Source organism: Marmota monax, unplaced genomic scaffold (genome assembly GCF_021218885.2).
Source record: "Marmota monax isolate L192 unplaced genomic scaffold, Marmota_monax_Labrador192_F-V1.1 WCK01_AAM20220418_F8-fsc00047, whole genome shotgun sequence".
Taxonomy (NCBI): domain Eukaryota; kingdom Metazoa; phylum Chordata; class Mammalia; order Rodentia; family Sciuridae; genus Marmota; species Marmota monax.
In genome coordinates this window covers 12863664-12876456 of record NW_026692072.1, presented here as the reverse complement: position 1 = coordinate 12876456, position 12793 = coordinate 12863664, and the positions used below count along the sequence as shown (strand labels likewise).

General features: G+C 41.9%; 1 pseudogene; it reads left to right on the top strand.

Moving 5' to 3' along the window:
* Nucleotides 1-4627: 4627 nt before the first annotated feature.
* On the top strand, nucleotides 4628-10403 carry LOC124099986 (glutamine synthetase-like; annotated as a pseudogene).
* The last annotated feature ends 2390 nt before the right edge of the window (nucleotides 10404-12793 follow it).

The window sequence follows — 12793 nt, the reverse complement described above, 5'->3', positions numbered from 1 at the left end:
CCTCCATTCCAATTTTCTGACCCTTTGGAGTTTGTGTTTTTGTTTGCTAGACCTTGCGATTTTTTTTTTTTTCCTGGTGCCAGGAAGAGTGAATCAAGGGGCACTTAACCACTGAGCCACATCCCCAGCCCTTTTTTATAAAGTATTAGAGACAGTGTTTCACTGAGTTACTTAGGACCTCGATAAGTAGCTGAGGCTGGCTTTGAACTTGTGATCCTCCTGCCTCAGAGCTGGGTGCAGTGGAACACTGCACTCAATGGTTCTGGAGACTGAGGCCTGAGGATCCCAAGTTTGAGGCCAACCTCAGCAATTTAGGAAGGTCCTAAGCAACTTAGTGAGACCCTGTCTTAAAACTAAAAATAATAATAATAACAAAAAAAAGTGCCCTCAGAACTGAGCATGGTGACACAAACCTGTAATCCCAGTGACTCCAGAGGCTGAGGCAGGGGAATTTCAAGTTCGAGGCTAGCCTCAACATTTTAGCAGTTTAGCATGACACTGTCTCAATAAAGGGATATAGTGGGCTGGGGTTGTAGCTCAGTGGTAGAGCACTTGCTTAGCAGATGTGAGGCAATGGGTTCGATTCATGGCACCACATATAAATAAATATACTTTTCAACTAAATAAAAGGCTCATCAACTTTTCTTCAGGTGTAGTTGGACACAATACCTTTATTTTTTATTTATTTATTTTTACGTGATGCTGAGGAACGAACTCGACATCTCGCATGCGCCAGGCAAGTGCTCTACTGTTGAGCCACAACCCCAGCCCCCTTCATCAACAATTTTTAAAATATTTGGAAAAAAGTGGGGATATAGCTGAGTAGTAAAGTAAAGTAGTAAAGTCCCTGGGTTCAATTTCCCAGTACTTAAAAAAATACTTCCATTATTTTACTCACTGGGTATAAAAGTGCACATCTGTAATCCCAGTGACTCAGGAGGCTGAGGCAGGAGAATTGCATGTTTGAGGCTAACCTCAAGAATTTAGCAAGACACTGTCTCTAAAAGGGCTGGGATGTGACTTAGTGGTTAAGTGCCCCTGGGTTCAATCCCTGCTCCTCCTCCAAAAAAGGCCAGTGATTTGGTGAAGCCCTGAACAACTTAGTGAAACCCTGTCCCCAAAAACAATAAATAAAATGTTTTTTTAAAAAGGGGGGAACCTGCCGGGTGTTGTGGTTCACGCCTGTAATCCAGCGGCTCTGGAGGCTGAGACAGGAGGATAGTGATTTCAAAGCCAGCCTCAGCAACAGCAAGTCACTAAGCAGCTCAGTGAGACCCTGTCTCTAAATAAAATACGAAATAAGGCTGAGGATGTGGCTCAATGGTTGAGTGCCCCTGTGTTCAATCTCTGATACCTACCACCACCAAATAAAAAAAAAAAAGGAAACCTCTTTATTCCAGCTAAAATGTTTGCTTCTGGGTTTGGTTATTATCTCATTCTCTAGATTTCTCCCTAAAGTCAGATAAAGAAAGGGTGCTGGGGTTGTGCCTCAGTGGTAGAGTATTTTCCTATCATGTTTGAGTCACTGGGTTCGATTCTCAGCACCGCATATAAATAAAATAAAGGTCCATTGACAACTAAAAAATATTAAAAAGAACTTCGTTTGGGATTGGTAACTGTAACATTAGGATGGGTAACTCCATTTGGATTGGGTCTTCCTGTGGGCCTACACTCAGTCCAATGATCTCCTATAATTTTTTTTGTTGTTGTTGGTTTTTTGTTGTTGTTGTTTTGTTTTTTTGGTACTGGGGATTGAACTCAGGGGCACTCAGCCACGGAGACACATCCCCAGCCCTTTTTTGTATTTTATTTAGTTGCTTAGCGCATCACCATTGCTGAGGCTGGCTTTAAACTCGGGATCTTCCTGCCTCAGCCTCCTGAGCCTCTGGGATTTCAGGTGTGTGCCACCGTGCCCAGCTCTCCTATAAATATTTTTTAACAGAACAAAATCTTAAAACCTGGCTACAATCACCAGCTCTGCAAGGAAAAAAAAAAAAAAAAAAAACTGACTACTGCTTGATCCTGCTGTTAGCCACCTCCCTCCTTTAGTATCTACCAACCTTTGGCAGATAACCACATTCCTGTCACTAATGAGAAAGTAAATGGAACTTATAGTCTATTGGTAACACATTCTAGAAAACATAGTTAAGCTGATTTACCTCACTCTGGAACACTTTTACCACTAGTATATAGTTTATATTATAGGAAGTCATAATGTCCTTTGATCTCCCCCCCCCCATTTATGATACTAGAGATTAAATCCAGAGGCACTCAACTATTAAGGGATATCCCCAGCCCTTTTCATTTTCTTTTTAAATTTTAAGACAGGATCTCCCTAAATTACTAAATTACTGAAGCTAGCAATTGAACTTGTGATCCTCCTGCCTTAGCCTCCTGAGTCTGTGGGATTGCAGGCATGCACCACCACGCCCAGCTATTTTCCTTTAATTGTCACAGTTCTCTCCAATTATATGCATAGTACCTAAAAACATAGTCATGTATTATGGCTTTTTGCTCAAATTAAGGAGAGACCTTAATATAGGTAACTCATTAATCCTTTTTTGTGTGTACAAATAGCTCCAGCTAAAGGCCAATTTATTGTTCAAATAACCTATGGAATAAAAATAGGTATTTCTTTCAGTAAATCAGGCTTCATGGTTTAAATGAATTTCCATAAAACACATGAGGTCACGTAATGTGGTGTAATAAATCTGGTCTTTGTCACTGGTTCCTGGCACAGAACTTCAAAAACCTTTGGAATTTCCTGAATGATGGGAATTTATTAAGCTAATAAAGTGACTCCTGGTGAGCCCCTGACTAACTTGAAAATTGGGGCTGGTCCCCTGAAGACCAACTGCAAGATTAAAAGGTAGAACTTTGGGTTAGGCCAACCTCTGGGAGGACAGGAGAGCTGGGGATTGAGTCCAGTCTTGTAGCCAATGAATTCAATCACGCTTATGCAATAAAGTCCCGTTAAAAACTCTGAACACCATACTGTAGTGTAAACTTTCAACTTGGTGAACACATTGATGGGCTGGGAGGGTGACACACCCCGACTCCTCAGGGAGGCGACATGGAAGCCACACTCCTACAGCTTGCCCTATTTATCATCCTTTCCATAGAAATTATTTTTACTTCACTCAGCACAGCTCTTCTTCCACAGGTGCTGTGGCTGTCAAAGAAATGGAGTCATCTACCAAGCTGGCTCACCTTACTACAAGCATTACTGAGCCCAAGGACATGGATTTGACCTCTATATAAGTCACATGGCTTTCCTTAGTTCCAAAGTTATAGTCCCTACTGAAAATCCTTGGCAACAGCCAATAAATGCAGGAACTATACAACACAAGGAACTGAGCATATGTGACTCATCAGTGTGGTGGAAAAACCTCAAAAGTTTGTGTCCTTTAAAAACAACTGCAGACTAAATTAACAAACATGTCTGAAATAAAAGCAATTATTTAGGGGCTGGGGTTGTGGCTCAGTGGTAGAGCACTTGCCTTGCATATGTGAGGCACTGGGTTCAATTCTCAGCACTGCGTATAAATAAATGAATAAAATAAAGGTGTCAACAACTTAAAAATTTTTTAATCAATTATTTATTGAGCACTTTTTGTGAGCCAGACACTGTCTCTGTTTCAAGAAATGTTCTCAAAATTATTCCCTTTAATACTCAAATAATCCTTTACAAGATCGATACTATCAACCCTATTTATTTGGTTAACCAAATAGCAAAAAGATGAAAGGATTTGTCTGAAGTCAGACTTCTTAGCACTTTTCTGAGTTCTGCAAGTGGTTCTAGTGAGTTATGGAAACTAAGGAAGTCTTGGAAGCTCCAAAATTTATACCAGTCAGAATTTTTATTTCACTGAATTCAAAATTCACAGAATTTTTATTTCACTTTTTTTTTTTTAATTTCAAAAAGTGTGGGGTGGCCTAACAACAAGTCCTTAAACCTACGGAGTCCTTCTCTCACTCCAGGTAGTTAAAGTCAGAATTGAATTGTACTGAAGTGCACCTATTTGTGGTGAAACCAAATAAATGATAAGATTTAGATACAACAACCACAAAGTTTCATTCTACAGTTGAGACTTACGTGCATATTTCACCATCAGGGTGATTTCTTGCTGAAGTTTCAAAAGCCAGAGTTTTCATTTGGGTTTAGGAAGTTCAGCTGTGGATATCAAAATATGAGTGTGACTAAGTATGTTTGAAAATACATGTTTAGGTGGGGTTGTGGCTCAGTGGTAGAGCACCTACCTTGCACATGTGAGGCACTAGGTTCAATCCTCAGCACCACATAAAAACAAATAAAACAAAATAAAGGCATAGTGTCCACCAACAACTAAAAAAAAAAAAAAAAAACCATAAAAAAAGAAATACATTTAGGGGCTGGGGTGGTGGCTCAGTGGTAGAACGCTTGCCTAGCATGTGTGAGGCACTGGGTTCGATTGTCAGCACTGGATATAAATAAATAAAAATAAAGGTCCATTGACAACTTTAAAAATACATTTAAATAAAAAGAAAATACATGTTTATTCAAATGATCTTCCCAGCTTTCACTTGTCAAATGTCAGCCAGGATAACTTGGTTTTACTGAAACATCATAACAATCAAAAAAACGAAGATGCGGAGGGAGAACCTTAGTAATTCCAGAGCCCCATTTTTCTTCCAGTTGTGTGTGTGAGATGCAGGGGCTCTGACCCAGGAAACAGATTCAGGGTTCAGCAGGTAAAGCAGATGCAAGATGCAGGCTGGTAGACATGTTTTATTTGTGGCCATAGCCATTAGCCAGCCCCAGCCAGTTCCATTTTAGCTCCCCTCCTTCCCTCCCCTTGGCGCTTTTTATATGCAGGCCAAACAAAGAAGGCACACTGCCAAGAGGGTATACGTAAGGGGCAGAGGCACACATGCTCACGAGTTAATATTTATGACCTTGAGACTGTACACTGAATCACAGTGTTTCTGGCCTTGACTAACCATAACAGTTCCCAGCTCTGGCCACACACTAAAAACATAGCCTGCCAAAAGTCTCTGTGAGGGAGCCTAACTACAGCCATTTGGGGGCTTGCCCCAACAGTGTGTGTGTTGTTCTGGGGATTGAACCCAGGGACACTCTACTTCTAAGCAACAAGGTCTCACCAAGTTGTCCAGGCTGATCTTGAACTTGCCTTCCTCCCTCAGCTTCCCAAGTAATGGGATTACAGGTGCACCACCACACCCAGCTAAAGGCTAAAGAATTAAAAAAAAAATAGTGGACCCTGCATCCCCCACAATCCTAGCCCATCTTATTCAAATTCTTTTATTGCTTTAATGTTCTCCGGATGTATCTATTAATTAGTCAGGGTTTAGAGCCCCTGTTATACACATACCAGTCATGTCCAAAAATGTCTGTTTTCACCAAGGAAAACAGATTTTTCACGAATCTATACATTTTAGTTTAGTACAATCTCAATTTGGTTCTAGGTATCCAATAGTATCTGGATATTCGCGTAAACATAAAGCTCAATTAAGTAGTAATAGTTCCCCACTGTTTATTTTCTTTCAGGCACAATGCAAAGAGCTAAAGCTATGACCTAATTTAAACCCTACAATAACTCTATGGATAATGTTGTTTTTTGTTACCTGGGATTGAACCCAAGGGCACTCAACCACTGAGCTACATCCCCAGCCTTTTTTAGTTTTTATTTTGAGACGGGTCCTCGATAAGGTCCTGAGGCTGGTGTCAATCATGTGATCCTCCTTGCCTCAGCCTCCCAAGTGGCTGAGATTACAGGCTATAAGCCACCACATTCAGCGTGGATACTATTACCAACACACTTTAAAGTGGCAGAAACAATTTTAGAGATGTTAAGAGATTTGTCCAAGACAGCATCTGGAAGGTCCTGGAGCCAAATTTGAATCCAGATGTTTGGCTTCAGAATTCCTACAAAGTTACATGATTTTACTTCCTTTCTCTTCAAGAAATAAATTTAAAAATTGCTGACTAACAGCTTCAAAATAGCAAATTCTGTCTTGCTGCTAATTGTTTTTAGAAATCTTTCAAGTCTCTAATCTCAGGACACCCTAATAACCCAGATAATCCCTCCCATAGGTGAGAAAAGGAAAGAAGTCTTGAAACTTGATTTCAAGTTTGCATATATTTGTTTAAAAACATTTGCTGGTGGGTTGGGGTTGGGGTTGTGGCTCAGTGGTAGAGTGCTCGCCTAGCATGCACGAGGCACTGGGTTCGATCCTCAGCACCACATAAATGTAGAATAAAGATATTGTGTTCACCTGAAACTTAAAAAAAAAAAACCAAAAACATTTGCTGGTGCGTCTTATGTTCCAAAATGTATATTTCATACACAAGGAAAAAAACTAGAAAAGTCAGATGCAAAAGTTGGATTTTGCATTCAACAACCAATTTGGGTTAACAGTATCTACCCTATAAGGTTGTGAGACCCTAGTGTGATAATGGACACCTATGATCCCAATGACTTAGGAGGTTGAGGCAGAAGGACTGGGTTTGAGTCTAGCCTCAGCAATTCAGTAAGACCCTAAGACTCTGCCTCAAAATAAAAAATAAAATATATTTTGGGGATGTAGCTTAGCAACAAAGTGCCTCTGGGTTCAATCCCCAGTGCCCCCCCCCAAAAAAAAAAAAGTTGTAAAATGCTAAAGTGCTTGGTGACTGACAGAGTTTACGTAGTAAATGCTCAATAAATGACAGATGATTTTAGTATGAGTAGAAGCTGAGCTGCTGGGGATATAAAAAGCAAACACCACTGGTGTTTCTTAAGATCAATTTAGAGGGCGAGACCAGTATCAACAGCAGGGTATCAATGCTAGGAAGGGGAAGCCTGACACTGAAGCCCAGAGATGTAAGTTCAGAAGGTTTTATCTGCACTGGATCTTGAGGAATGAAGACAATTTTCTTATGTGATGCACTAATTATTCCAACTCATTAAAGTGTGAAAGTTGAGAGCTGAGAATGGGAGAAGAGTGGAGAGGCTGAGCGGCACAGCCAACTCCTCTCCTCTCTCTCAAGGCCCACCCACCACCTGCTTGCCACCCAGAACACCTTCCACCATGGCCACCCCCCCAGTTCCCACTTGAACAAAGGCATCAAGTAGGGGTATATGTCCCTCCCTCAAGTAAGAAAGCCCAAGCTATATATATCTGGATTGATGGCCCTGGAGAAGGACTTCACTGTAAGACCCACACACTGGACTCTGAGCCCAAGAGTGTAGAGAGTTGCCTGAGTGGAATTTTGATGGCTATAGTACTTTTCGGTCTAAAGGCTCCAATAATGACATGTATCTTGTACCTGCTACCATGTTTCAGGACCCTTTCCCCAAGGATCCCAACACACTGGTGTTCTGTTAAGTTTTCAAGTATAACCGAAAGCCTGCAGAGACCAATTTAAGGCACACCCATAAACTGATAATGGATATGGTGAGCAACTAGCATCCTTGGTTTGGAATGGAGCAGGAATATACTCTCAAGGGCACAGATGGCCACCCTTTCCGTTGGTCTTCCAATGGCTTTTCTGGTCCCCAAGGTCCTTATTACTGGGTGTGGCAGCAGACAACGCCTACTGCAGGGATATCATGGAGGCTTGTTACCAGGCCTGCTTGTATGCTGGAGTCAAGATTACGGGGACAGGGCTGGGGATGTGGCTCAAGCGGTAGCACACTCGCCTGGGATGCGTGCGGCCCGGGATCGATCCTCAGCACCACATACAAAGATGTTGTGTCTGCCGAAAACTAAAAAATAAATATTAAAAAAAAAAATTCTCTCTCTCTCTCTCACTCTCTCTTTAAAAAAAAAAAAAAAGATTACGGGGACAAATGCTGAGGTCATGCCTGCCCAGTGGGAATTCCAAATAGGACCTTGTGAAGGAATCCACATGGGAGATCATCCCTGGGTGGCCCGTTTCATGTGAAGACTTTAGAATGATAGTTACTTTTGATCCCAAGCCCATTCCTGGGACTGGCATGATTCAGGCTCCCACACCAACTTTAGTACCAAAGGCCATGAGGGAGAGATTGTTCTCAAGTACATGGAGGAGGCCATCAAGAAACTAAGCAAGCGGCGCCAGTACCACATTCATGCCTGAGCTCCCAAGGGGGCCTGGACAATGCCTGGCGTCTAACTGGATTCCACAAAACTTCCCACATCAATGACTTCTCTGCTGGCATGACCAACCATAGTGCCAGCATCTGCATTCCCCTCGCTGTCAGCAGAAGAAGAAGGGTAACTTTGAAGACAGTGGCCTCTCTGCCAAGTGCGACCCCTCTTCGGTGACAAAAGCCCTCATCAGCATGTGTCTTCTCAATGAAACCGGTGATGAGCCCTTCCAGTACAAAACTAAAGGGACTAGACCTCAGCCATCAAGCCTCTCCTCGTTCTGGAGCCTACTCCAGCTCTCCACCCTCATCTCTTGTCCTGCTTGTCCGGGCAAGGTTTTTTTTGTTTTGTTTTGTTTTTTAATTCCTTGTGCCCAGTTAATCTTGCTTTCTTTGGCCAGGACAGAGGTGTTTTTTCTTTTTTCTTTTCTTTTTTTTTGAACCCAGGGCCTTGTACATGAGAGGCAAGCATTCTACCAACTGAGCTATATCCCCCACCTCACTGAAGCTTTTTTTTCTTTTTTTTTTATTGGTTGTTCAAAACATTACAAAACTCTTGACATATCATATTTCATACATTCAATTCAAGTGGGTTATGAACTCCCATTTTTACCCCAAATACAGATTGCAGAATCACATCGATTACACATCCACATTTTTACATAATGCCCTATTAGTAACTGTTGTATTCTGCTACCTTTCCTATCCCCTACTATCCCCCCTCCCCTCCCCTCCCATCTTCTCTCTCTACCCCATCTGTTGTAATTTAATTCTTTCCCTTGTTTTTTTTCCCCTTCCCCCTCACAACCTCTTATATGTAATTTTGTATAACAATGAGGGTCTCTCTTCCATTTCCATGCAATTTCCCTTTTCTCTCCCTTTCCCTCCCACCTCATGTCTCTGTTTAATGTTAATCTTTTCCTCCTGCTCTTCCTCCCTGCTCTGTTCTTAGTTACTCTCCTTATATCAAAGAAGACATTTGGCATTTGTTTTTTAGGGATTGGCTAGCTTCACTTAGCATAATCTGCTCTAATGCCATCCATTTCCCTGCAAATTCCATGATTTTGTCATTTTTAAGTGCTGCGTAATACTCCATTGTGTATAAATGCCACATTTTTTTTTATCCATTCATCTATTGAAGGGCATCTGGGTTGGTTCCACAGTCTAGCTATTGTGAATTGTGCTGCTATGAACATCGATGTGGCAGTATCCCGGTAGTACGCTCTTTTAAGGTCTTCAGGGAATAGTCTGAGAAGGGCAATAGCTGGGTCAAATGGTGGTTCCATTCCCAGCTTTCCCAGGAATCTCCATACTGCTTTCCAAATTGGCCGCACCAATTTGCAGTCCCACCAGCAATGTACAAGAGTACCCTTTTCCCCACATCCTCTCCAGCACTTGTTGTTGTTTGACTTCATAATGGATGCTAATCTTACTGGAGTGAGATGGTATCTTAGGGTGATTTTGATTTGCATTTCTCTGACTGCTAGAGATGGTGAGCATTTTTTCATGTATTTGTTGATTGATTGTATGTCGTCCTCTGAGAAGTGTCTGTTCAGGTCTTTGGCCCATTTGTTGATTGGGTTATTTGTTATCTTATTGTTTAATTTTTTGAGTTCTTTGTATACTCTGGATATTAGGGCTCTATCTCACTGAAGCTTTTTAACTTGCTAGTGGGAAACAGAGCCATGCTCCTCCTCCTCAGGCGTGTCTGATAGGCATGGTTGTGAGATGCAGCATGTTTGGGGGGAATGGGTGGGAGGCTGGGTGGGGGTACTTTTTCTTCAAGGTAGCTGAAAGAGGAGGCCTGGAGAGGTTAGGTTAATATTCCCCCTTGTGGTGGAAAGCTCTATTTCTTAAGGTATAAACCAACTGCAGCACTTCCCTTGCTTGGGGCTGCATGTCCTCCCAGGGACACAAGGCTCAGTAAACTGATAGCTCACTCTATCTTAAAATAAAAAGTTCATAGTGATTGGTCCTTCATTTATAACACAAAACAGAGCAGTATTTTTATATTTAAATATAAAACCAAAAAAATTATGGGTGTGTGGGTATTTTTTCCTGGTCCCTGGGTGTTAAACTTGAGGCAAATATTTTGGTTTAGAAATAAAGGAAATTCTTTACAGCAGGGGTGGGGAGTGTTGTACTGGAAAAGTTGGTTACTAGGAGCTCTTAGCTTCATTACCACTTAAGAGTTGCCCTGCCCTGTCCACCCTTCTTTAGGAGGTGACCCTGGACAGCTACCAAGTGGATGCACATTATTGGTGGTCACCTGAGCCCAGTGGCGAGGTTTAAGATACATGTAGTTGTCCACTTGGGTTTTGGGGAGCGAGTTGGCTGGCCTATATAAACATGTTCCTGACAGGAGGTGTTGGGTTATTTTCTGGTGAAACTAGCATGTCACTAAAGTGGGCTTTTTTTTTTTTTTTTTTTTGGTATCAGGGATTGAACTCAGGGCCACTCAACCACTGAGCCATATTCCCAGCCTTATTTTGTATTTTATTTAGAGACAGGGTCTCACTGAGTTGCTTAATGCCTTGCCATTGCTGAGGCTGGCTTTGAACTGGTGATCCTCCTGCCTCAGTGTCCTGAGCTGCGGGATTACAGGTGTGTAGGCCTTTTGATATATTATTATTATGTTTTTAGTTGTTGATGGACCTTTATTTATTTTTTTAATATTTATTTTTTAGGTGTAGATGGACACAACACAATGGCTTTATTTGTATGTGGTGCTGAGGATCTAACCCGGGTCCCGCCTGTGCTAGGCGAGTGCTCTACCGCTGAGATCAATCCCAGCCCTCCCGATCTTTATTTTTTATTTATTCATTTATATGTGGTGCTGAGAATCGAACCCAGTGCCTCATGCATGCTGGAAAAGCACTCTACCCCTGAGCTACAATCTCAGCTCCAATACATTACATTTTTTAAAAGCAAAACAGAAGTTAGATTTTAATCAGATTTATAGGGTTTTTAAGTTTAATTCTTCAAAAATTTCTCCTTCACTTTAGCTGTCTCCTTCTACTCTTCTCTTGGGGGAGTTGGGGGCAGGGCTGGAGTAAAAATACTTGATAGGTTGTATCCTAGTGTCTTTTCTCCCAGTGTAGAATATTCCTTTCTTTGTTAAGATTTCTTAGGGGGGTTATTCCTTTTTTCTTTTATAATAAACAAACCCCACCTCTATCTTGCATTTTCCCTACTGTTCCCTGGTTTTTGTGCTAGTCACAGCAGGCCAGCTCTGGTTTTTCTCTTGCCATGGCAACTTCTAATTGCTCAGAGAGAGGTAGGTGGGAAGTTTAATCAGTAGCCTTCTCCAGAGAGGACAGAGATCAGGGAATTGATAGAAGGGCCACAACTGTGTTTTCATGATTCAAGTTGGCCTTTTAGTCACTTGACCTGAAAGCTTTCTGCTTCTACAGATCAAGTAAGAATTTAGTAGGCTTCCTACTATCTCAATTCCAGGAACACAGTGATTAACTAGCCAATGCCAAAGAACTAGATGAGTTATGATACTCTGATTGTTGCTTGGCCTCTGCTGTTCATTATAGTGTCTACACCCACCTTGTCTCTAACAGCTGAATGCCACCATTTAGGCCCTGTCATTCCAAGATTCAATTATTCACACTGTTTTTTTTTAAATATATATTTTTTAGTTGTAGGTGATCATAATATCTTTATTTTATTTTTATGTGATGCTAAAGATTAAACCCAGTGCCTCACACATGCTAGGCAAGTGTTCTACCACTGAGCCACAACTCCAGCCCCCATATTGTCTTTAATAATTTTTCCAAGTGAGGGATTGTTGTTCCCCTGTAAGAACCAACCTACAAAGAGCAAACATGGAGCTCTTTAGGGATGTTGGGGCTTCTCTGGCAAATCTATTTGTCAATCTTCTGGATCCTTTAATATGGGTAAGGAAGTTTTGGTTTGTTTGTTTAAATGGTACCAGAGACTGAACCTAGGGGTGCTTAACCACAGATGCACATACCCAGCCCCCTCCCCCCCCTTTTTTTTGAGACATCTCACTTTGTTGCTTAGGGCCTCACTAACTTGCTGAGGCCAGCCTCAAACTTGTACCCCTCCCAAATTGCTGGGATTACAGGAATGCTGCCCCATGCCCCCTGAGGACTGAGACCAGGGGTGCTTTACCACTGAGCACACTCTAACCCTTTCTATTTATTTTGAAAGGGATCTTTTTAAGTCTCATAGGCTGGCCTGAAATTTGTCATCTTCCTGCCTCAGCCTCCTGAGTCACTGGGACTATAAGTCTATGCTATCACATTCTGCCCCAGCCTCCACTTTTTTTGGGGGGCGGGGAGTAACAAGGATTGAACTCAGGGGCACTTGACCACTGAGCCACATCCCCAGCCCTATTTTGTATTTTATTTAGAGACAGAGTCTCACTGAATTGCTTAGGGCCTCGATGTTGCTAAGGCTGGCTTTGAACTCAAAATCCTCTTGCCTCAGCCTCCTGAACCACAATTACATGTGTGTGCCACCCAATGGGCCACCCAACCCTTTTTTAAAAATTTTATTTTGGGATAGGGTCTCTCACTAATTGCTCCAGCTATCCTTGATCTTGCAATCTCTCAGTCTCTGGAGTTCCACTTCCTTAAACCTTTAAATGCCTTCCACTATGGTTAAGAAAGTCTGGGGAGGCTGAGGCAGGAGGATGGAGTGTTCAAAGT